Source organism: Pagrus pagrus (genome assembly GCF_965226575.1).
Source record: "Pagrus pagrus genome assembly, chromosome: 4".
In the NCBI taxonomy this organism is placed as follows: Eukaryota; Metazoa; Chordata; class Actinopteri; order Spariformes; family Sparidae; genus Pagrus; species Pagrus pagrus.
The window spans coordinates 3296690-3323420 of record NC_140188.1 but is presented as its reverse complement, the minus strand read 5'-3'; the positions used below and the strand labels follow the sequence as shown (position 1 = coordinate 3323420).

Here is a 26731-nt window from a genome sequence, read left to right as displayed (position 1 = left end):
TTCCTCCCTCTCTCCTCTCCTCTCCTCTCCTCTCCTCTCCACTCCTCTCCTTTCCTCTCCTCTCCTCTCCTCAACTCCCCTCTCCTCTCCTCTCTCTCCTCTCCTCTCCTCTCCTCACTCCCTCTCCTCCTCTCCTCTCCTCTCCTCTCCTCTCCTTTCCTTTCCTTTCTTTCCTTTCCTTTCCTTCTCCTCCTCTCCTCTCCTCTCCTCTCCTCTCCTTTCCTTCCTTTCTTTCCTTTCCTCCTTTCCTCTCCTCTCCTCTCCTCTCCTCTTCTCCCCTCTCCTCTCCTCCCCTCTCCTCCTCTCCTCCTCTCCTCTCCTCTCCTCTCTTTCCTTTCCTTTCCATTCCTTTCCTCCTTTCCTCTCCTCTCTCCTCTCCTCTCTCCTCTCCTCCTCTCCTCAACTCCCCTCTCCTCCTCTCCTCCTCTCCTCTCCTCTCCTCTCCTCTCCTTTCCTCTCCTCTCCTCAACTCCCTCCTCTCCTCTCCTCTCCTCTCCTCAACTCCCCTCTCCTCCTTCCTCTCCTCTCCTCTCCTCTCCTCTCCTTTCCTTTCCTTTCCTCCTCTCCTCTCCTCCTCTCCTCCCTCTCCTCTCCCTCTCCTCTCCTCTCCTCTCCTCTCCTCTCCTCTCCTCTCCTCTTCCTTTCCTTTCCTCTCCTCTCCTCTCCTCTCCTCTCCTCTCCTCTCCTCTCCTCTCCTCTCCTCTCCCCTCAGGCACACATTCCCTCTCCACATCCATCCGCGCCCCCCGAGGACGAACCGCGCTCCTCTCAGCACCCCGCCCGGCACCGCGCTGTGTGTGCGTGTGTAGTGCGTGTTTGTGTGTGATGAGAGACCGCAGGGAGGGAGGGGGGGGGAGTGTACTATGTGTGCAGTTTGTTGAATGTGTGGCAGAGAGAGAGAGAGAGAGAGAGAGAGAGAGAGCGGAGCGGGGACGGAGCGGCAGCAGCAGCGAGGACACTTTCACTCCAACATCAGATACTATGCGCATCGCTTCGAGTGTGGGCTGGCACTAGAGCACAAGGTAAGACTCGTTCCCTTCACGGTTCACCCGTTTGTTTGTTTGTTTGTCTATTTGTTTATTTGCTTGTTTGTGTGCGTGTTTGGTGCGCGCACTTGCTCATGTGCGCTTGCATCGCCCCATGCGGGCACCTGGCCGCTGGTCGTGGCCGGGGACCATGGAGCTGCGCCGTGGTGCCAAAAAAACGAGACTATTGACGAGAGTGTGTGTCCATGGGAGTGGACCGATGTGTGTGTGTCTACCAGCTCTGACAGCCGGTTGTCATAGTGAGCGGGATAATGTTGATGTATTAAGAAGTCGCGCTCGACATAACGAGGATCACGTTGGCCGGTCCGCCCCTGGAGCATCGCCGTGTCCTATATTCGCCTAAAGTTTGGGCGCGTGAGTGAAATGCTAAGGATGTTGCGGGGGTTTGGAGGGATGCACGCAGACTGCATTAAGCTTTCATCCGGAGTGCCTCCCGGTTTAATGAGCGCTGCTGCCCTGAACGGCCCCAGAGGGAGTCCGCTCCGCCGGGGAGCGCAGGGAGCAGGAGGAGGAGGAGGAGGTGTTGTGTTCAAGGATCAACAACAGTAACGTTTGAGCTGGAAGTGTCTTTATTACTGCAGAGAGGAAGTTCATCACATATTCTGACTCTGATATTCATATAAAACACATTTCAGACGTGATTTAATCTGCAGAGATGTTTCCTGGTGTGTGTGTGTGTGTGTGTGTGTGTGTGTGTAGCTGTTGGTTCATGGGTCAAACAGCGTCAGGTTGTAACGTTAGTAAATCTCTGGTGACACTGCGTCTGTGCGCCGGAGAGCGGCGTCAAGTCAGCGCAAAGAAACTGACGACTTCCGCTTCAGATTTCAAAATAAAGCACGTCCAAGTCATAACCAACACTGAATAATCTGTATCTGTAAAGTAACCAACTACATTGTACTTTCGCATAGTAGTCACGTAAATGGCACTTTCCTCACTGGATATCCTAAATTTTAAGACCAAGATTTTTCATTTTTACTGTAAATAAATCTCTGTTACAATATCGGTTGTCGATCTCCTTGATTGATAATAATCGGTATCTGTATCGACCCTGAAAAAAAACATATTTTTGACACTTTTTCTATTTATTTCATCCGTACAATAAATAGCATTATCATTAACAGCAATACTGTCAAACAATTAACTGAAGAGTCTGATTAAAAATAAACAGACCCAAAAAAGGAGAAAATAAATAAAAAAGTAATACTGCAAGAGGTGTAAGCATATTATTTACATCAGAGTACTCGTGTACAGACATGCGGAGAGGAAGGATAGGTTCCCACATCATCAGTCAAAGGTTTGTTCGGTTTTCATTCAAAAATCTTCTCCGCTTTTATCTTGAAATCCACCCCGCTCAACTTCCGGTTCCCTCGTGTCTGTATGTGTGAACCTTGACGCAGTGGGGAGATGTGTCCGGTCCGGGCTTCTGCTCGGGTCGGGCTGCTGTTTAACGCCGCCCGGCCACATCTCACTCCGGGGACACCTCCGCCCCTCCGTCTCCCACCAGACTCAATGTTAAATTCGAGCGTTTTAAGGGACCGAGCGACTTCTGAGGGTGCAGACAGAAATCATTAATGTTGCGTAACTGTGCGCCCAAATCGATTTAACGACGGATTACTTTTTTTTTTTTTTTTTGCATACTTGTGCTCAACAAGGCAGAAGACACAGAACGGCCACTTTCATGTGTTTATATTACAGATGATTCTCCAGTAGCTCTGTGTTTTATTACAGACTGTGAGGTGTCTCATTTTTATTCATGATTTCAGCTCTGAGCCTGGTGCAGGACTGCTCGGAGACACGCAGCGATGCACAGCTCTGGGTTATAATACATGTAGGACAGTTGATGCATTCGGTCTGAAGTCTGGCAGCAGTTTTAATGAGGTTACAGGAGCTGCAGCAGAGAGAGGTGGGGATCCTCCTCCTGTGTGCAGGAGCTGCAGCGGGGCTTCCCTGGGCTTTTCCTTCCTCTCTCTCTGTCTCTGCAGTTTCTTCCGAGGGCTTCCCTTGTTTTTCCTGCACCAGCCTTCAGCCCTGCCCTTCCTCCATCCATCACTTTGTCTATTAGGCCGCCCGTCTCCCCTCCCTGCCTCCCTCCATCCCTCCATCCCTCTTTGAAGGAAAACGGCTAGAGGATACAGATGCAGAACAAGAAACACCAGAGATCCTGCATGATTAGATAAAAAAAGACAGGGATATAAATGCCATAAAGTGCGATAAGACCACACCAGCAGCATCATTTGTTCCTCAGGGAACATTTAGAGTCACGTTTAGTCGTTTTGCAGCGTTCCTCTTCTGGTACGGCTCAGTTTAATGACGAGACTTTGTGTCCTTTGTTATTTATTATTTGTTTGAACAGCTCTTTCTTTGCACAACACGTCCACCAACACGTTCAGCCTCTTCAGAGCAACATCCAAGTGCTGCTCTAGCTTTTATAGTTATATTGGCTGATGGATTATTCATTAACGCTCCTCCTTCCTCTCCTCCATTATCTCACAGCTCTCCCTCTTTCACTCTTGCTTCCTCCCATCTTCCCTCCTCCCTCCTCCCTCCTCTCCTTTCATCCTCTACATTTCTCCTCTCTCTGTGTTGTATTACATTTCACAACTATAAGGCATTTAGCAGATTGTCTCATCCTGAGACTCTCGCACACACACGGAGGCATCTGTTCCCCTGTGTTCTGCATCTCCTAACCTCTATGTACCCAGTGGGTGTTGTGGTGCTCTTTCATCACCGCCCCACCTCGCACATCGCACATTTACCAGATCACACTTGGGAAAAAGCTCCCGCACAACCACCACGTCTCTGCACTGCCGGCTGCTCCGGCTCCGATGGAGGCTTTCCCGGCTGAACACATGATGTGACGATGTGATGCATTCAGTGTGTTTTTGTAACGAGCAGAAGGACGTGTAAAAACAAAGATGTTGACAGAAAATACAGGAATTCAAGCACAATCAAAGGAAAACAACTAAAAAGATTAATTAGCATCAACTGACAAATTATTTGTGGGAAGTCCAGAAACAGCGGCCAAGAATGTGAATCAGAGGAGACGAAACACAATGTTTCACAGTGCTGCTCGTACATCAGCACTTGTGTTGTTTTAGAGAAATTCGACATTTTTAAATCTGTGTCATAATCTATACAGATAGACAGTGTGCCGGTGTAGTGGTTAAAATAAGTGCAGTAGGTCAAGCAATCAGACTGAAAACAGCAGGAATCATGTGTTCAGATATCTAAAACAGAGTGTTTGTTACCTGGTCGAGGACCTAATGAATCCTAACCTTTATGTCTCAGACAGTCAGCGGTGTGACGTTGCTGTAACGTTTCAAAACCTTAAAACAAGTGGCTTTTGAATAATTGAGATGACTGCTGACCATCTAGAACCAATCACAGTGTTTAAATCAGCCTCCAGGTAGAAAACCCTGCGTCACGTAGCTGACATCATCTAAAATCCACGTTCGATGCTTTCTTATAACTTCAGGTTGGAGCCGAGTCGGGCGAGTTTACCACAACTAGCAGTTAGTCTGAGACGTTGCCGTTCGCTTGACATCACAGACGATAGCAAAGCAACACGTTGGTTTTATTCAACTGGACCTTCTTTAAACCGTGATCACGCTAGTTTACTGAGCATAACTAAGATGTTTTGGTGTTTGTATATGTTTTGGAAGGCACCGAAAAAAAAACCCTTTATATACAAGTCTAATAACAATAGTTTTGGAGACTTGTGAGAAAAGCTTTTAAGAAATAAAACCCGGATCTCCAACGAAAACTCAACAAGCATTAAGGATCAAACACACTGGAGGTGTAAATGATCTGCACATTAATTAGGGACAGAAAACACATCAAAGTCCAACAAACCAAAGAAGCACAACGTGTTTCTCCTCTTGATCCAAATAACCCGAACCATATCTGCATCCATCACTGTGTCCCACCCTTCATCCCAACAACTCATTATCCTTCCTCCTCCTCCTCCTCCTCCTCCCCCGTCTGATTGCTCACTTGGGATTCATCCAGGGCTGTTTCCGTACCTCCAGCCTCTTTTCACAGTTTTTAATTACACAAATGATGCGGTTGATTGGTGCAGGGTAACACTGCATGTGTCTGAGAGGAGAGTGCGACTCAGGCTCATATAAACGGCGACGAGGGGATTGATTTATTTCTGGCAGGACAGACACACATTTAACATTTGGAGAGATGAAGTCTGGAGCTTCGTCTTCGGAGAGTTAACTGTAAACCCCGTGCTGGAGTGAGAAGCGTCGCTCTCTCGAGTTTGGATCAGAGCCGGATGAGAGCTGTGAGATACAGGCGAGCGACAAACAAGCAAACAAATAAATGAGCAAACAGGCTGATCTTTTCCAATCCCTCGGCCTCCCTTTCATCGTGCTGGGTAGGAAGACAGGGAGATTAGCTTTAGGACAGACAGGTAAACAGACAGACAGACAGACAGATGGACGGAGCCTCCGAGGTACTGATGTCTGATAAGATCCAGGAGACGGACTTTGAGGCAGGAAGACGGGCAGAAAACAAAGGCTAAAGATCAGATAAACTCAGCTCAGTGCCTGTGAGTGGAGATATATGAAGGAAAAGACAAAGACATGACGGACAGACGGACAGAACCTTTGTTGTCATGTGGATCATACATGCTGACACCAAAACCTGATGTGACATCACCCATCGGTTTGCAGACTTCTGTTTTGAAGCCTGAAGTTCGGCGTTACAGCCGTCTCCATCTGGTTCTTTGGAGCCAGAAGTGACAACATGTGGACAAAGATGGTGGAGACACATCGTCACACCTCCATCCAAACATAGTATTTAGAGCCCTTAAAGCCGAGGGCATGGAGGGGAAAGAGGGACGGAGGGTGGAGCGACGGCCGGTCGGTGCTCTGTGGGTGGTGGCAGGTTAGGAGTGGATGAAATGCTCGTGGTTTTCAGGAGCTTGTTTCTACTGCTGACGATGAGCGTTATGAAATAGCAGGTGGTGCAGTACAGGAGGATGGCTTCAATAAAACTTGGGTATCGAAGCAGCAGGAGGTTTGATGGAGAGAAGTTTGTGGGAGGCAGTGAGACGTGGTTTCTACACTATAGAGGAGGCGCCTTGAGAAAAGATGCTGGAGAGATACCTACAGCATCACAGACCGGAGGACCGGGCCAGCGATCAAACTGCGTATTTGATGCATTGAAAGTGAGAACAGGCTGGACAGACACAATCAGAGTCCAGCTGGTGAACACAGTGCAGCGTTTAGCAGCTGATGAGCCAGGTAGTTCCCTCAGGAGCGGGTGAAGACCAGAAACAGAGCTGAAAGACTGAATATCTGACTCTACGTGAGTGAAAGTGTTGCTTCTTAACTGGCGGAGGAGTTAATAAGCAGCTGTTTGCTAAGAAGTTTGTCTTTAATCGTCATCAGGCCACGATCTGATTTACCTCGACGACGTTACCTCACATTCATATTAACTGTACGTTACTATGGATGAGGTGGAAAGTAAAAGCTAATTAACACAACAGAAGCTAAAAATTAAAACGTATTCGTCAGCCTCAATGAGAGAAACACTCGTCCTGTGTCAGTAGCAGCAGCAAACTCTGTACGAGTTCACTGCTTTCATTTCCTGTGGCTGCTTCACAGTGAGAGCCACCGTATGGTTCATGTTTATGAAGCATCTGTGTATTATTGATAAACTGTGTGTGTGTGTGCGTGTGTGTGTGTGTGTGTGTGTGTGTGTGTGTGTGTGTGTGTGTGTGTGTGTGTGTGTGTGTGTGCTGGGAGGAGAATGACTGCTGCAGTGGCCTCCTGCTGAGAGGCAGCTCCTCACTTCTGCTGTGTGAGATCACCTTCTCTTCACATCAGATGTGTTTGAGACCACACACACACACACACACACACACACACACGCACACACACACACACACACACACAAATGGATTTTATGTGTTATATTCTTGTCAACTTCAACAACAACAGTGTTGCATTATGGGTAGGACAGAGCTGAGCTGCTCTGTGAGTGTCTCCGTGAGTTTCAGTGGGTTTCACAGTTATGTAACAGCAGAGTAACGGAGGCCCGTCTCCGCTGGTATCAGCCTCCTCTTCTGGTTCTGGGCATCCAACCAGCTGGAGCTCCACCTCTTCAGACCTCCGCCCTCTCCTCCCCTCACCTTTAAACTTCACCTCCAACCGTCCTCGCTCCTTCTGGCCGTGTTTCATTGAATTAATTTGTCGCGCTCTCGCCTACACTGTCTCTCCGCTTTATCATTTATATATGTAGCCTCACTCATTCACCCTCCCTCCCCCGTCCTCCCTCCTCCCTCCTCCCTCCCTGCAACCTCACTCTCATCAATATGAATGAGGATTATAGTGTCGTATGCACGGCTACAGCTTGTTCTAGTCTGTACAGAGATGCAGGTTTCACCACTTTGTGTGTGTTTGTGTTATGCTACTTTTGGGGACACAGACTTAAGACAGTAAATTGGGGACATCTGGTGCAACTGGGGACAAAATCTGTCTGCCCAGTTTGAAATAGGGTTAGGCTGAGGCAAGCTGTAGTTATGGTTTGGGTAAGTCTCCAGGAAATAATTGTAAGTCGATGTAAGTAGTTATTTTTGTGTCCATTTGATTGTAAAAGTTGATTTTTCTGAGGGTGTTGTGATATTTGAGTGACTCATATGTCACCGCAGTCAACCTGAATACATTTCCATTGAAACGTTTCTGTATCAGTGCGCACAGAAAGATTGGAAGTCGGTATGTCAGGGCTACATCAGAAGGTACATTGTGGATTTATTCAGAGAGCTATATGTGGTGCAGCCAATCAGCTTCACGGCCACTTTGGGTGCAACTCACGATTATTTTCAAAATCGTCCAAAGTGACGTCTTCAAAGTGCTTCTTGTGTCCAACAAACGGTAAAAACATAAACACTTTTCATTTACTGTCATGAATGATGAAGAAACGCAGCAAATCCTCACAGTTAGATGTTTGAAATTAACAGATAAGTTGGTGATTGTATTAACTGACTGATCGTTGCAGCTCTTGCGCTCACTCGTGGTAACAAAAAGGTCTCCTGCTGCCCCAAAACCTGCAAACAACGACACTCAGTACTCTTTGTGTTGATGATTTTTATTGACATTATTAAGATTTCGTATTTGTGAGATTTTCCAGGAACCTTTTAAAAGGTAATTTAACACGTGAGATGTCGAGAGCTGCAACAATTATGAATCCAGGAAGCGTCGCAGACCTCTCTCCTGAGTGTTCGTCCATCAGTCTGCCTGTTTATCTGAGTGCTTGAGGGACGTAGCGTTAGTGACATGTGTTTGTGTGTACATGATATAGCAGATGTGTGTGTGTGTGTGTGTGTGTGTGTGTGTGTGCGCGCACAGTGTGTTCGGCTCAGTGCTGCCTATTAAAAGCTCACAGCCTGGTGTTACTGGGACTGAGACTGCTGCAGGGAGTTTACACGAACACCAGAAGTCTGTCGGGCATCTTATGACCGCTCCTTCATCTCTTCTCTCTTCCTTTCCTTGAGTCATCCACCTCTCGGCTTTCTTCATCCATCTTCATCCAGCTGCTCCTCGCTCATCCTCCCAGTTCAGGTTTTCTCTCTTTTTCCCTGCCTTCCTCATCCATCATCTCATCTTTTCTTCTCGCTCTCGTCCTCACACCTCTCTTCTCTCCTCCTCAACTCATTTTTCATCCTCTTCTCTCTTCAGTGCTCTCCTGTTCTGCTCTTTACATCCTTCATCGTCTCACTCGTTCGTTATCATCTCATCTTTTCACATTCATCTCCTCTTTGCTCTCCATTCATCTGCTCCCCTCTTCTCCTCCTATCCTCATCATTTTTTATTTCTGTCTTGCATGTTGTCAGCTGATCTCCACTTCTTTGCCTCCTCCTCTTCATTCCTTCATGTTTCCTCTCTAATCTCTCTCCTCTCCTCCCCCTCCTCTGCTCTTTTGTCCTCCATCTCTCGTTCTTCTAGCTTCTCGTTCTTATTTTTCCGTCCCCATCATTTCCTTTCCTCTCAAACTCTGCTCCCACACTCGACCGGCTCCCGTCAGTGCTCTCCTCCGTGTGGTCCTCTGAGGGTGTAGTCACAAGTGTTGGTGCAGTGTTGGAGGACACTGCAGTGCTCTTGTGTAGGCAGGTGGAGGCTGGATCAGCTCTGAGTGGACTGTAGGTTTGAAGAGAGGAGATTTTGGGACTCGTGGAGTTGATTTAATGACACAGCGGAGATGACAGGTGCCCACTCAGTAACCCTGTTCCTCCTTCTCTCACTGAAGAGATGTTAAATCATATCCCATCTGTTTAATGATGACTGATATTTGATTTAGGACTTAAAGTAATAATCTGAAGGTTGAATAGTTTGTTAAAGTGAACTGAACTTGACGATACATCTTCAGACAACTTAAGATATTCAGTTACATCAACGACTGTTCAGGGACGTCGACAATCATGACAAATAGATGTGATATCTTTTATCACTTGATGATTTCTTTGAGGAGTCAGTTCTTCAGTTCACACACAGTGAAGCAGCAGGAGCTCCTTCTGAAGTCCACTGGCCCAGGATCAGCAGAGACGTTACAGGAAGCAGCTCATCATCAGTGTGACAGTGTGACGGGCTGAAGACTGAATTCAATAAAAGAAAATGATTTTTAAATGTTCAGAAAAATAATTAATAGTTGAATATTTTGAGTTAAAACTCTTTTCTGTCTGACTGACAGGTTTAACTGCTGAGTCATCCTCTCTTCCTCCTCCTCCTCTTCATCCTCTCCCTCCCTTTGCACATCATCCCCCCTCGAGCCTTTTCTCCCCCCCACCTCCACTTTACATCAGTGTGTGATTGACGTGCACTAAGTGTGTCCACTCATGCATTTCCTCCGTCTCCTCGGGGATCAGGAGGCAGAGCTGGAGCGTTGTTAGTGGTTAGTGATGTCATGTGGTCGCTTTCAACCTCAGCGTCTTCTCTAACGTAACGCTGGGCAGATGTTCGCTCTGCAGATGTTCACGTGTCGACGTCTGAACGTGAGGGTGTTCAGCCTGAAAATCAGTTCTGCTGTTAGTTGTTTGTTTATGCTCACGACTAGTGTATTAAAGGAATACACTAGTAATAGTATAAGTAATAGAGTACAGTACTCAGAGATGTACTCAGAGTATCAGAGTAAAAAGTCTCCCTCTGAAGGACATTTGTGGTCAAAGCTAACTGAAGCTCACGTCATATTAATGTAATTCAAAGACTATTAAAGTTAAAGGTAGAGTCAGTAGGATTTGTCCCAGCTGTTCCTGAACGCACCACAAACATAGTTGATTGTTGAGTCTCATTCCCAGGACGTCAAATAGCCACATGTTGGGTTGGTAAAGCGTCCCGAGCAGCAACAAAGAGAGAAAATAAGAAACTCTCTGCAGATACGAGACACTAACACGCCTTTTCTCCCCGTTCCAGTCTCCCTCTCTGTCTGTTCACGTCTTTGTTTCGTCTCGCTGCGTCTGCCGTGCGTCCAAAGTTGAATGGTTTCAGCTCAGTTTGTCTTCTTCTCATCCATCCTCCATTTTGTGGTCAGCCAACAGATGGACAGAAGCTGATTTCACTGCAGGAGTTTTCTGAGGACTCTTAGATGAAATCGTCTCCGCTGTGAATCGTTGACACTGTCGGACTCCAACACAGCCGCCTGACTTCAGCTGATCACAGCTTCTGTTCTCAGAGGGGACAAAGTGTTCATTTTTTTAAAGCCGCTGTTCAGATAGAGTGAGCGTTTGATCAGTCTGCCTACAAATTACACCATTTTTCCACTTTCACATCGTGTCCGGTCCCGAAGGCAGAGTCAGATTTTGCATGCAGGTGATACACCAGACCTTCCTGTTAGCCTCTGTGGAGAGCAGACCCACGGTCAGGTGACCAACGTCCGCATGTGACAGAGATAAACACGGAGCAGTCACAGTTTCAGGTTTGGTTAATAAAACTACTTGGTCAGTTTAGGAAAAGTTGATGTTACGTATGTTAAATACATCTGTTGGTTAAATTAAGTCAACATTCAGTCTTTGTTTCACACGGGACATGAACACTGGAGACTGAAGAGTCCGGGCTGAATTGTACAAAAACATGAAAGTCGTTTTGACTATGTGAAACCTTTTCCTGCATCCCAACACACACACACACACACACACACACACACACACACACACACACTCACACACACAGTAACACACACTCACACACACTCCGACCGTGTTCAACAGATTGCTGCGCTGGGTTTTTTCACATGGGAGACACAGCGCCCACTGAGACGACCGTCATACCCAGAGACAACAGCCAACACACACACACACACACACACACACACGCACAGATAGAGACAATACACCCCACCGCTCCACCCACATACATTCATTGGTCTGAATCCAGGAACTGTGCCACCAGCTGTCCCCCTATTGGCTGTTGTCTTGCTGTGGGAGGTGTGTGTGTGTGTGTGTGTGTGTGTGTGAGGAGGTGGGAGGAAGGTCTCGCTCACTTTCACCCAATCTTTTCCTGTCAGTCTCACCCACTCTTTCTTTTCTTACATCAACATCCTGGGACTTGAGCTCAGACTATGAGACTTATTATGAGATGAAACGTGTCCTCCGTCCGTCTCTTCCTTCACGTCTCGCTCATTGTTCTGTATGTTCTGAGCGTAAATACTGAGCGTGGGTTCGTCTGTAATCATTCAGCGGTTCCAGTCGGATCTCATAAAGAAGAACGCAGCCTGAAAACACTGAATCTACAGCGACTCATCCAAAAGATGTTGCTATAATCTGCAATGTTTTATTTTGGTTATTTCTGGAGTCCCGCAGGACGTCGGTGATGATCTGTTTTTGGACATTTCCCTCGTCCCTGTGGAGAGAGGGCACGCCGGGAATCTGAAACACAACTTGAACTTTCTTTCCCACAAATCGATCCTATAATTAGTCTGTGTGCTTTAAACCAAACGCCACCAGCACACTACATGAATTAAACAGTCAGTTTCAAGTATTAGATTACATATCGTCTCCTTTCTTACTCTGAAAATAGTTTTCCCATCCTCGACCACTTTAACACTCAAAGCTGTGTGTGTGTGTGGGTTTTTTACAGGTGGGTAAACCTGCTGAAAATAGCTGATTGACTCTGATTGACTCCTCCTCGCGTGAACAGAGACGAAGGGACGAAGATTAGCGTGTCCACCTGGGTGTTGTGTTTCCATCACAGCTGATCAGAGCTGGTTGTACACGATCACATCCAAAACCAAAGCCAGATGTTAGTGGGTGTCAGCAGGTTGTTTGGTCCAGTGTGAAAGGGGTGTTAGGAACACGGTTGGTTGTTTTGATTGATTTTGACCGGACTGACTTTTTTTGGCTTGTATCAGTGGTTCTGTTGATGAAGGATCTCAGCCATCCAGGTCATGGTAGTTGGTAACGACTCTGAAACTCACACGTGTCCTTAACGACTCTGAGGACACTCCCACGCAGAGTTTAAAACCCTGCAGCTCCTCCAGTTAGTTAGAACTGAAGTCTCTTGGATGAGAGAAGAAACGTCTTCAAGAAACTGAAACAAGTCCAGTTGAAGATACAGCACCTAGAATATAAGTGGTTCTGAAATGTATTACATATAGATTGTATTGTTATTACATATGAGATTTCAAAGAAAAAATGAGGATCTCACTAAAATACAAGATGATAAGTTGAATTTGCGGGATGTTAAGTTCTTCCTCATCTCGTCAGATCACGATGAGACAATCGGCTCCGTCGTACTCGAGTATTCTCCGTCTGTGCTCGTGATCCTGCAGCATGTTTGTGATGAGACGAGGTCGTTTCCGGCCACAGTCTCATTAAATCTTCTCCCTGACGGTCTGAATCAGAACTAACTGGACACACACACATGCTGTGATTGGTTATTGCTTTTTAAAAGCCTCCTCCACACACACACACACACACACACACACACACACACACACACACACACACACACAGACACACACACACCTCTCTGTGACTCATCACACACACACACACACACACACTGTGACCACATCCGATCCTGTCATTGACCTCTTGAAAGCAGTAATGATCTCATGTGTGTTTTCTTAATGTATTCTTGGTTTCACATGCGTGTATGTGTGTGTGTGTGTGTGTGTGCCTGTGTGTGTGTGTGTGTTGACAGTATCTTAATACTCCACACCCTGATGCTTTCTTCATTTTCCCCTCAGCACTAGTTTGTTTTTAATTAATTGAAAAGTCTCAGTATTGGCTCCAGCAGGAAGCTGCGAAATCGATGTTTCAGACTCTCTAACGAGCCGGTCTGACGCTGAGCAGAATCTCTGCTCCTGAACAAACTGGAGCTCAGAGAAAATCCAGGATTTGAAATGACAAAGACAAAACCACATTTATCCTATCAGACCTGGTGTGACTTTTATCCTCACAGCCTGAGAATCCCTCTGTGACAGTCGTCGTCCTCTGCTGAGCTGTGTCATCACCTTAAACCAACGTGAGGCAATTTCTCTCAATACTCAGAGCATCTGGAGTCACAGGAAGCAGCTAGCATGCTCTTTACATCAACCTGACAGTTGTATCAGTCATGGATAAGCTACACACGTTGTCATTGCCTGTCCTCCACAGCACATGAAATGAACTGTAACACAGTGACTTCAGAAAAAGCAGCATTTTGAAAAATCTGTATATTCAACTGAAGAGTCTTCGACAGCATCAGACGTTTCAGCAAATCCTCAAATCTTTAGCAACCGCAGGAAGAAGATCTTTACTCTTGTCCATCAGCAGCGAAGCAGGAAGTCATGTGACACTATTAGAAAAGTGAGAACGTCCTCAGAGGGCGGAGGTCAGGATGGATGACTGGAGGCCACTGTTCATTTCCTGCTACCTACTGTCTGTCAGTATTACTGTAGTTTCTTGTAACATCACCAGTCCCTAGTAACCAAGTGGTTACACAGCTGTGCAGTATCATGAGATTTGTTCAGTTTTTTATTCGTTCTGCTGATCGGGCCAGATAACGCGTGTTGTTCTGGAGGTCGTTGATCAGTGTCGTATCTCGGAGGCTTATTGGTTTGACATATCGCAGCCTCTGTGTCTCCTGGTCTGCTGCGCTGTGGGAGCAGTGTGGGAGTGTCTGCTGTGATGCGGCTGTAAATGTGAATTGTATGTTTTCTGCTGCATCACATCATAAAATGGTTTCTTGAGAAGCTCTCAGACCATCTCTGCACTGAGACTCTCAGCTGACAGTGAATCGTTTCCATTCAACACTCTTAAAGCTTCTGAGTGTGCTGGTGGAGTAAAGTGTGTAAGTGTGTGTTTATCGCCTTTTGCTGCTGTTTCATGTCAGCTGTGTGCAAACAGTAAACTAATGTATTGTAAGCCTGTGTGTGTGTGTGGGTGTGTGTGTGTGTGTGTGTGTGTGACCATATGGTCGTCAGTGCATCCCTTTGTAATCAAGGCGATGAGTGTGTTATATAAGATGTAAACATTTATCCTGAGCACTGTAAGCTCATGTGACCTCTGACCTCTGAGCAGTAATACAGCCGACACACTCCTCAGCCTCGGGCTCTGCAGCTTCGTACTGTATGTGTGTTGTGTTTACTGTCACTTTTATTTGACGGACTCTTCTGTTGAAATCCTCTCTGAATGTGAGTGACTCATCACCTCTGACCTGCAGTCCTGTACCGGTCACTGTTGAAACTGTTGATACGACAGATTAATGCTGAATTAAAAAGTTGCGTGCTGGAGTTTCGGGCTGAGCCGCTCCAGCAAACATCACATTATGAAACGCTGCCTGTCGGATGTGGATGCATCTTGCAGAAGCCTCCGGCTCTCGTTATGCAACTCTGCTCTCACTCTCGGTACCGTCGGGACGTGGCTGCAGTTAGTTCAGCTTCGCAGACAGTTGTAAGAGTTCAGCAGTCCGATAATTTGTTGGACTTGCATCAAAATCAATGCAGCAGAAGCAGAGATATCGTCTGTTTTGTTGTTTGTCGTTCTTTCTTTTCAAAACCTACATTACCCACAATGCAACCCGACTAATCAAAGTTCAGTCTTAGAGCCATACAAAGCTCTGCTCCTTTCTGACTGCACACCAACAGATTTGTTTCATATTCACACTTGTTGTCTTCAGACAGTCGATGTTGACTGAGCAACATGACTTGAGGCGATTTGTCAGATTTCACGAGGCTTCATTTAGACTAGAGCCACAAAAAAACACTTTTTGTGTAGCGGTATTTTCAGTGAAAACTAAATCTTGAGAGAAAGTTAATTCAGCTTGGCTTCATCAAGTCCGTTCCAAATGATAAAATATTCAATAATTAGAGTTAAAAAAAACAACAAACTAACTTCAACACTAATTTAAAGGTACACTGGAGATGTTGAGCACTCGTGGCGCTGTAGACGATGTTTTGATGCCCGACTCAGTCTGCAGAATAAATATTCTACTTTTCTGCAAACCAGCGAAATGCTACATTTGTATATTGAAACTTTGGGTTTCTTTACGTTTTAGTTTTAAATGTTATGTTATGACAACATTGTGGTGAAGGTCTGGTTAGGTTTAGGCACAGATAAGGAAACAATATTGTTTTGACTTAAAATGATTTGTTGATAACCCTGAAAATATTGAATTGTCGGTCGGGCTGCTGCTCGGTAGCCATCTCACCTGGCTGTCGTTGCCTCCTCCCTCCAGGTGAGAAACTCAGCTGATATACATCTAATCTGACACACTTCCTGTCTGAAATCTAAACATCTAAAACGTATGAATGTAACACATCTGTTGTTGCCAACACTTCATCCTGGAGACTGGGCTGCAGGCCCGTCTGTTAGGTGACACATGAGTCAGCGGTGGCAGTGATGTGCTGGTGTGATGCAAAGTGGAACTGTGCCAATAAATTGATGAATGATGGGAAGATGCAGTTTTAAAAACATAAGAGCAACTTCTCACGTTTTACGAGGGACAGAATGCAGACACTATGTTCATAAAGCCGGAGGAAGATGCGCAATATGTTTTGTTTAATGTAAATAAAACTGTTTGTTTACAGTGAAAATGTCCACAGGGTGCGATTAGCTCACACCCAACTTCTGCTCATTACAGTTTAACACAAGTCTGCTGTAGAAAATTAATCCATAAGTGTGACCGGAGGAACGTTTCCAGCACCATGATTCTGTCTTTGTATGCTGAGTGCATATTCGTGCCGTCTGTGCTGTAAATAATTCATGCAGAATTATCCCCAGGTCCTAATTGAGCCGGCAAATTTGCAGCATGAGAAAACGACCCTGCTGACTGATCTCACTGACCCTCTTTTATCTTCTCTTCTTCTGTGTTTTCCCCGGCGGTGGGGGACCGCGTTGTTTTTTTTAGATGGCGGCGGGGTCAGAGCCGGGGTCAGTCGTTGTGACCGTCGGGGCCGTTGCTCATTGTTACTGCAGGATAACTGACACACAGCTCTGCTACTGCTGCCTTTATTTAGCATGTGGGCTGACCTCACACATCCACGGCCACACTCACACACTCGCACACACAAATTACTGTACGCACAGCGTGAAGGTTAATATGAGAAAAAAAAAAAGCTGTTCTGAATTCTCAATGACTTCCTGAAATGTGGTTAACGATCTTAAAACCAACACCCACATTTGTAAATCAAACGCTTCCCGTCACGCTGCCGGGTGCTCCCTCTGTGTGTCAGCATGAGCGAGTGTTTTGTTCTGCTGTGAGTATTGTGTTCGGGGGTTTGCCGCTCTTATCTGGCCGCCTGCCTGCACCAGCGTCTGGCTGCTCTTCCTGATAACACTTTGTTGTGCAGCCACAGCGCTCTGTAGTGTCCACTTTTAGCAACACATTCATATCTACCATGGACTCAACCTTGAATGAGCTCTTTTGTCGCTCTGCTGGCACACGGATCAGTACCGGAGAGGAGGGGACACGCCGTGATGTCATGAACATATTTAAAACATGAGCTGCTTCCTGCTTCTGAAATAAGAAGATTTGCTGCTTTTCTTTGCACATGAAACTGAAAATGTTTGGTTTTTGGACAGTTTGTCACCTCCAGGCTGCGTGAACCGGACGAGATGATTTAAGAGAATAATTAATCAATGATGAAAATAATTGTGAGTCGCTGCACAGCGCTCATTGACTGAACAGATAGTGGAGTACTGTTTGCTTTGGCATGTTTCCTTGTTGCAGATATTTAAAGTATTTAAAGTATCCAACAGACTGAATGTGTCTTCTGTCCTTCCCGTCATGGAGCTTGTGGTCCGCAGACTCTCTGTCAGACCAGGCTGGAATAATACGCCTCTGAGAAGACAGTTTGATGACAGGGGATCGGTATCAACTGGTTTTATTCCTGGGTTTGGCTCCAGATTCAGCAAATAGCACCGCTAATTTAACTGCAGCTACATTAACAGCACTTAGGGGTTACTTTAGCAACAAGCTCCCATCAGGAGACTCCACAGATCCCCCCGGCCGACGTCACTGTTGAAGGCTGCAGTCAGCAGTTACTTTTGCATAAAGTCTGAACATCTGTTCAGAGATGAGGGAGAGCAGCTGGAGGGAAAATATTTTTTCCATATATTATAATTCTGCTTCATCTAAATGAGTGAATAAAGTTAGAAAGTAGAGTTTTTATACAGTAATCCCCAGAAACACTCTGCTCTGGCAGCGTCTGACTTCATACATCCATGTGTTAATTGGACGATCACGCCCCCCAGTGCAGGATGAGTCATCAACACTTTCCAGGAGCTTAAACACTTTGCCTGTTCAGTCAGAGCAGCTGTAACAGAGTCAGAACCAGCAGTCCAGATACTGATTCATATCAGTGGTCAGCTGTGGTGCAGGAACAGAAATCTCCCAATGAGGCCAGGAGGGATTTTCAATATCGACACAAACTTTTTAACAGTACATTTCTGTCCCACCCCCATTAAACTGGCTCAGGAGGTAGAGCGGTCGTCCAGTAATCTGAAGGTTGTTGGTTTGATTTCCGGCCCCTGCAGTCGACATGAACCCCACATTTCTCCTGATGCTGCTCCATCATTGTAAAGCACATCCAGAGAGTGTAAAGCGCTGTATATGATAATAGATACTGTATCTGTAATGAAGTTAATGACAAGATTATCAGTAGAAGGCAACATGAACCTCACATCACACCACATCACACCACGACCCACTGACAACACAAAGAAACTGAGCTTTTCATGGATTAGGAACAGAATCCTTCAGGCATGTTTTGTAAAGTCCAACTAGGCCTCGAGGTCACTAAGATGCAGAGAGTGTGGAAGGAAAAGAAATAGAAAATACCAACATGTGACAGCAGCTCTACATCTGTGTCTGAAGTGTGAGTGTCCTGGTTTCTGGTGATGAGAGGCAAAGAGAGGAGCGAACAGTAATATGTATGTATGAGTTGAGAAGACGAGCGTGACACTGTGATCCAGGAGGCTTTAAGGAGTGTCGTGCACTCGTAAGGCCTGAAGCCAGGACGCGGAGCTGCAGACAGACAGCTCCATTTCACAGCCATTAACACCGGGTCGCCTGGTTACCCTCTGTGAGGAGAGACGCACAGACAGACAGATCCATTACCAGTTAGCAGCAGACGGGTCTGAATGAGGAGCATTGTGCTTTATATGTTGGGGGATGTTTGCGTCTTCAGTTTGCAGACTGAGCTTGGGAATACTTGGTAATATATGTCATGACAATGCCTTATGGTCTGGTTAATTTTAGGCATACACATGTTGAAATGCTGTCTCAGTGGCTGGGCGGTGGCTGCATGGCTTATAAAAGGCTCGGTAATATTTAAAAACAGCTGGACACGGTAGTTTTCATCAAATATTACTCACATTAATACATACGCTACATATAAAGTGCATTTTTAGGGACTGAACGAGGCGGATTAGTCCACAGAGAGATGGAGCTGCAGTGAGTGGTCGGGGCAGGAGGGTGTGTGTTGGATGGAGTGTGTGTGTTCATGGTAATGTGTTTTTAATAGCATTTGGACAACAGTGGCGCTCCATGACAGGAAGAAGATACATCAGGCTGTGATGCTCATGATATTGTAGATAGTTGATTTTGGTCTATTGTGAAATAAGCCTTTAACACTCTGTATTTATTGATGTATATGTACTTAGTTGTTTGTCAAAGTTTGACTGTTGTTATCGTGTGTTCTGGTGCTGATGACAGAGTTCAGTCTCTCACAGCCTGAAGCGTGTCGGCTGTATTTACACCCTGACAACAGTAGTAATGAGAGCGGAGGGCTGACGGGAGCAGCCTGATGGAGAGCTGCGAATGAGCTCACAGTCAAACTCTGCAAACTGTTTCTGGACGACTTAACATTTAAATTGTTTTCTCTCTGTCTTCCTGCTGAGTCAGCAGTCTCTGCAAAAGTTGCAGTGTCACAGACGATTAACTCACCGACGGTGTGTTGTGTGAAATAAACTTACGAAGGGTAAAACTGATAATTGCTGCTGGGCTCCTGCTGTCGCTCTGCTAGCCTCAGAAACACTGTTCATCAGGTTTATTCTGAGCGACAGCAGGGCGGCTGTTTGGTTATTATGATGTGGTGAAGTTCAGCTGTTAGTAAAATAACACCACAAATATTTCACCCACTTTACGGCTTCATGAGTGTGCTGTGAATATTAATTTGTCACTGCTTCCTGAAATGAGACAATAGCATGAAGAGAATTAAACTCAGCAGTGTGAGCTGCTCGACAAGCTGCAAGTAAAACTGGAAATAATTGATAAATCCACTGAAGACGTTTGTGTGTCAGAAGAATAAATGCTGCAGGCCTGAGTGTGTTTTCCTGCCCGATTCACTCGTGGCACAAAAAAAATACAACAGATGTCAAAACGATGACTGCAGACTGTGAGTCGCCTCGGAGCCGCACTCTGGGGCCCAGGTGGTTAACATGGGCACCAAAAGGACACAGACTTCGCTGCGCCTGAGGCAGAAAAGAGTTCTGGCACTGGTCAGTACCGACCCACTTAAAGCACTGAAACTGGCAAAAGGCCAAACTGCCAGAAAGCAGAAGAGTTCTGGAGTTAAAACATTTACAGGAAATATGCAGGTTCGGTTCACAAGAGGTAAAAACACAAGAAGTTTTGACTGTGGTGAGGCAAATTGTTGGGAAATATATAAATATATAAATAGAAATTCTTCCAGTGGCATCAGTGTTTGGATGAGTAACTCTGGATATTGCGGTATTTTTATTTAGTCTTCTGAACATCTGGACGTCTTGTTTACCTGCATAATATCAAATCTGTTCTGTGAGGTTTCTGTTAATCAGCAGATCTCTCGAGTGCAAATACAGCAAACCCGAGAGAAGTATGAAAACACATGATATCGTACTGCGGTGGATCTCGTCTCCAACAAAGAATCACACCAGAAATAACTTCAGTAAATTAAAAAGACAGATCGTCAAGGTAACCAGAGGTTAACACAACTGCACACAGCTATTAAACCGCAGAAGAAAGCAATCTTGAGCGGCTGAAGTGAAACCAGCAGCAGTAAACAGTCCATCACCTGCTTTTTAAAGGTCACAACCAGTAATGTTCAGTGTGGAGATCCTGACATTTACTTAGTGGCATTAAATCATGTCGATGCTCATAAAACAAATTTACGTTGAAACAGTCGCTTAATAAAATCAGTCAGTCCTTTAATGTCACGCTTTACATTCTCATGTTGTGAACAGACTGTAAAACGTGATGGATTACGGCCTTTACACAGCTCACAGGTGCACAACGGCCGGTGTTACGTCTTTATTTTGGGTTAAACTGGAACAAAAGTGACAGACAGGTGGATGGAGGCTGACAGACGGAGCATCGTGGCCCCCGGCTGGACCCTGTCAGCCTGAATATCTGATCAAGAAAAAGGGCGAGAGATATATGAAGAGACAGGCAGGACAGAGAGAGAGAGAGAAGGGGGAAGTAGAGGGAGATGAGCACAGACAGGGAGGAGAGTGAAACAATCTGAGTTTGAGTTTTAACGATCGATCCAATCAGTTAATGTGACTTTTTAATGAGATTCAAATAATGAGAGAGACACACAGAGGTGAGGACGAAGAGACGGGCTGATAAACAAGAGGAGACATTTAGAGATCGCCTCGAAGAGAGAGAGACCTTTAACGCTCATTTAAATAAACACACTGATCGCAAAAACCTTTGGATAAAATAAAACACACACTATTGTCAGAAGTTTCTTTCTTTTTCCTTTTCAAAAACCTGGTGCCTACATTACCCACAATGCAGCTCAGCCACTGAGTGACATCACACTTTAAACACGCTTTAATGTGTAAAATTGGTGGCGTTACCCTTTAATGACCCACTCAGGCCTATCAGTGTGTACTTGGACACATTTGCGTTGTTGCTCAGATGCTTCAGAGTTGTAGTTTGTGTCTTTCAGTGAGTCTGTCTCTGGGCCGATCACACGTTAAATGTTGTGGTGTCGTTCTGAACCTGTTCACCTGTTTCCTGATGTGTGTGTTCGCTTTGTTTTTGCCTTTTGGATGAGCTGAAACCTGCGTGTGGAAGTTTTGTGAAACATCCACAAAGAATGTGTTGCGACACAGCAGGAAGCCTCGTCAGATTTGAGGACGCAGTCTATTCATTGTCGACTGGAATTACACAGAGAAAACACAACAACACAAAAGCTGCTGCTGTGAGTCTCAGCTGTCAGTCAGTTCTGCATCTGTGAGCTGTGTTGTCGTCCAATCAAACCCTGAGGGGGAACCATAAACAAACATGTTGTGAAAGGAGGGTGACAATTAATAGTTCCTGCTATTAAAGAGGCTGCTTGTGTGTCGGAAGAGTCTCACAGCACTTGAATGCACCACTGAATAACAGCAGATGTCAACAAAACGAGAAGCTAAATGGACGGATGGACGCGGCTCATTAAAGAACAGCTAACTGCCCTCTGTGTTGACCCGGGTCCAGTTCCTGTGTCACCTGACTGCAGGTGAGGCTCTGATGTCTCATTAATTTAATGTTTCTTCAGTCATAAGGGGGAGATCATAACACGAGGTAGTTAAAAGGACCGTTTCAGCCTGGAGGCAACTGACTCATAGATTATTTAACAAAGGGTGAACATCTTTATCAGCACTCATGATATATAATGTGTGCTCAGGGTGTTGCAGACAGGCTGGCTCTCCAGCTGGACTTCTCTCCTTGTTCTCCTTCACATATCTGTTTTGACTTTTCTCTTGTTGCTTATCTGCATCACCAGTTTCTCTCCCTGTCGTTCTCATGTTTCCCCCGAGGCTCAGAGGGATGACAGTCAGCAGTAACGTGTCACTTAAACATCTACAGCAGTAAAATGAATCCAACCAACACCAGAAATAATAGAGCTAATACTTTCATACTCCGACTGAACTAAGGTTTTGAATGCTGGACTACTTTTACTTCAGTAAAGGCTCTGAATACTTCTCAGGCCAGCTGTTTGTGGAGGCTGCAGATGTGACTCTAATGTTGGACTGAAGGCGGCTTTTTCTTCTTCTGTCACAAACTTATAATGCTCCCTCCATCGCAGGGTTCGCCTGTGTGTGTGTGTGTGTGTGGGTGTGTGTGCGTGTGTTTATTGTCCCCCCGTCCTCTCGTTACGCAGCCGCTCTCTCTTTCATGTCTCTGTCTGTCCCCCCCCTCCTGCCCTCTCAGTCTCTGGCTTGTTTTCTCTGTCACTCGTTCATCCCGTCATCCCTCGCTTCCTTTCACTCTGTCACGGACGACTCACAGAGCTTTGTTTTAGAGAGCCGCAGCCTGACACTGAATGGCACTCATAGTCTCTCTCTCGCTCTCTGACACACACGCACACACACACACACACACACACACACACACACACACACACACACTGTAAATGATTTATATCAGTTTAATTAATTATACACAACATTCAACTGTGTACTGAGGCTGAATGTGGTTTAAAGATGTTGAAGATACTGAACAAAATGTCGTCTGTGCTAAATGCAGCAGAAGAAATTCACACACACATAAACACACACACAGACACACACACAGACACACACACACGTATATATCGTCGCGCAGTACTTGTACTTGGTTTCTCCTGATGAGGTCGTTTTCAGCGTTGTTTTCTACCTTCTGATTAAAGTCTTAATGAAATGAACTTCTTAGTTAATTAAACTCCAAATGAAAACGTTTGTGGATCATCGAGAGTAATCGAGACACTCCTCCATTGACTTCTTCAAATGTCGAGTTCAGATGCATTAATCATCATTAATTAAAGTCTCTTCAGCTCGGTGGGGTCAGGGTAGAAAATGTCTGGATGATATTTCACAACTATGTCAAATAAACATTTATCTGTAAAGGCTAAAGGAAAGAGGAAATATGGTTATTTATATTTTTTAGATATTTGAATATTGAGTGTGATGAGCCTTTTAACAAGGTCAAACTCTGAGTATGACAGACTTATTATTATTATTATTATTATTATTATTATTATTACATCTTTTTATTGAGATAAAAAAAATACATGGAGACGAGACAACACAACAAACATAATATAAAGTAAACCACACATAAAAACAGTATAAATGTAAATTAGAAACATTTTCTAAATGTAAACGAGTGAATTAAAATAAAATGTTCCATATCCATGTGGGTGCAGTGCTGTAAGTGGGCCGGTACAGAACGACTTGTTGTACTCGTTGGCGGACTGTGACTTTTCTTGCGTACCGGCAGTTCTCACAAGCTGCCAGGACTCTTTGCTGCCATGTCAGTGAGGCGGAAGGACCACAAGGTGAACCGGAGCGCTGCCCACTTCCTCTTAGTGCCCGTGTTCACCAACTGGGCTGTTCTGATGGAGTGAGCCCAGGAGTGAAGCTCCTCGGCCGACTCGCAATCTGCAGTGATCGTTTTGGCATCTGCTGTGTTTATTCTGTGTGCCACGAGTGGAAACACTCCGGTAATCTAGTAGAAATGTGTCACTGCTGTTCATCACATGTCTACGGTCCTTTTGACTTCATGACTGCAGAAGAAGCAGCGTCCTGCTGATCCAGGAGCACATAGACGGCTTCATGTTATCAATTCATTAGGTTATTATAGAGATCAGCTCGGAGGAACGTGCTTCAACCAGACTACACTGAGTCTGAGCAATTTTATGACACATGTTTTAAAGAAACTTTGCAGAGGACGCCACACACAGCTGAAGAGTGACCTGCAGAGCGTGTGTGTGTGTGTGTGTGTGTGTGTGTGTGTGCAGTGTGTCATGTTAAGCATTGTATAAAGTAAAGTCGAAGGCGATGGTGAAACGATGAGCTGAGCTGATGAGATGAAGTGTGATGGAGGAAGTCACCGGAGAGCCTCGCCTCCTCCACACCTTCACTTCACCTCTCAGACTGACAGCCGGGGGAGCAGCAGCTCAGTCTCAGCTTATTGGAGCCGATCCTCTTAACTTTATTTACTTTTTTATTTATTTACGAATACTCTTTTACTCTTCTCGCTCCGCCGCACAGATTCTGAGCTGCCCAGCAGAACCACAGGACTTTAAGACTGCTGCTGTTTGTCTTTCTAACATCAACAAATGGAACGAAAAGACCCAAAAAACCAACACTGGACTGGTGCTGACTGTGACGCAGGACTCCACGATCATCCAAAAGAGGAGTAAAATCACACAAAGTGACACGTTCTGTGTCTGTTCAGCCATCAAAGCAGAACCGGGTCTTTGAACATGAAGACTCACATCTGCCAAGAGACAGAAACAACAATGAAACACGCCTTCATTGTCTGCTGGTGTAGATTTTGTCTTCAGCAGCAGAAACACTGAAGATTAACCACAGAAATAATAGCATCATCTGCATAAAACATGCAGGAAAAATGCAGTGGCAGAATATTTTGAGTCTAAGCTACACAGTTTAAATCTCCGTCTACAGTGGAATAAGTGTAGTTGTGTTATTTTACTCCCGCCTGACATTATTCATTCATTCATTCATCCCTGTAAATCAAGTTTTGTTAAAAACTGACAACAGGCAAACATAATAAAACATGATCAAATTGCTCCACTAGGAGGACGTAAGAGAGAATTAATGATAAAACACTAGAATAAAGAGCCAGTATGATAACTAAGGTAACGCTGTGTTAAATGAATAAGACTTCCTCCCCTCAGGTGAGTTTGGTGCGTTGCCAGCTGAGCCCTGAGCCCATCTGCTCTCTGGCAGGCTCACATTAGGTCCGACCTGCCTTCTTGAAGCTCGGCAGCCGATCAGAAACCACCGGTGAAAATCTGTGAACGTGACAGAAATGTTCAGGTCCTCTGATGGCCGTTCAGGACCAAAATACATGAATTACCAGTCCTGGATCAGAGCTTCAGTGATGACTGTCACAAAGTCATCAAAAGAACATTAGCTGCCAACTATTTTGACGATTAATCATTATTTAGTATACGCTTACTAGCTGACTTTCACACCAGGAGGATGAACGGTCAGTGGATATTTGTAAAGACACCTGCGGACGTTTCCAGATGTTTTTGTGGCGCCCAAAACCGGCTATTTTAAGACAAACCACGATAACCAGGTGGTTTTTGTGCCCAAACCTGAAAATTCAACTTAAATGAATGTAAAGTTGCAACATTAAAAGAAACGGTAACTTAACTGTGGTTCTGCTCTAAGGTAAATAAAGAGTCTTTGGGTTTTGTTGGTTGGACTAAAGAAAAGCTCTTTGAAGACGTCACTTTGGGAAATTGTTTCCACAATTTCAAGACATTTGAAAAAGAAGAAGAAAAGATTAATCAATCAGTCGTGAAAGTAATCAGCAGATTAATGCAGAATGTTTGCTCATTGTACAAAAATAAAAAGCAGCGGCAGAGGAACATCAGGGTGTAAATGAGGGCAAACGCAATGAAACACACACACACACACACACACACACACACACACACACACACACACACACACACACACACACACACACACACACCAGCCAGCAGACAATTTTCCACTTAATTAACTTACGTTCAGATTTGCATTAATGTATTTCTGTGGTGCAGAAAAAAGCTACAATATTCTCATTAATCCACACAATGAGCTCCACGTTTTCACCGGGTCAATACACAAAACCACTTCTGCTGTTCCTGAGTGGTTCTGGTAATGGAGCCGCTCTGCTCTGAAACAATGAGAGCAGAGAGATAAAGGAGGTTTAACACGATGCTGAACAGTAACAGAGGAGGTCAGGGACCACACGGAGCTGCTGACGATGTTAATCCAGCCGTCAGTGTTGTTCCTCGTCTGAGTGGTAATCCAGCACAGTTTTTATCTTCCTGTTAGGAAATCTTTTGTGCCGAGCGAGTTTAAGTTCAGTCCATTGAACATTTATTCTGCATCTACAACATTTATGAACCATCTGAGGATCCGTCCAAACTGAAGGAACCTGTTGGTCCAGTCTGGATTGATTTCTACCTTCGGCTCGATGGATGCAGGCGTTGATCCAACAAGCCATTTTATGCAGAAGATTTGTAACACATAACTTCTCAGAACGTTTCCACATGAAAAGACTTCTTATCGTGCAACACGAGCGCAGTGAGATCAACATTCACAGCTCGTCCGCTCCGCCTGTTGCTGTCTTTTCTGCTTCTGTGCTCGTCAGTGTCGCTCTCAACTCAAAACTGCCAGACTGTGCAGGTTCTTACCAAGACATCCATAATTTATAACTGAAGGGTTCACACGAGCTGGTGTGTGGCCGTATGTGTGTGTGTGTGTGTGTGTGTGTGTGTGTGGCCGT

General features: G+C 45.3%; 1 protein-coding gene across 2 annotated transcripts in view; it reads left to right on the top strand.

Moving 5' to 3' along the window:
* The first annotated feature begins 915 nt into the window (after positions 1-915).
* The window catches only part of slc8a2b (solute carrier family 8 member 2b), a 143809-nt gene continuing 117993 nt past the window's right edge, over positions 916-26731 (top strand). For both annotated transcript variants that reach the window (XM_084350050.1, XM_084350049.1), the window contains exon 1: positions 916-1022. The gene's annotated coding sequence lies outside the window, so the exon portion shown is untranslated. The remainder of the gene's footprint in view (positions 1023-26731) is intronic.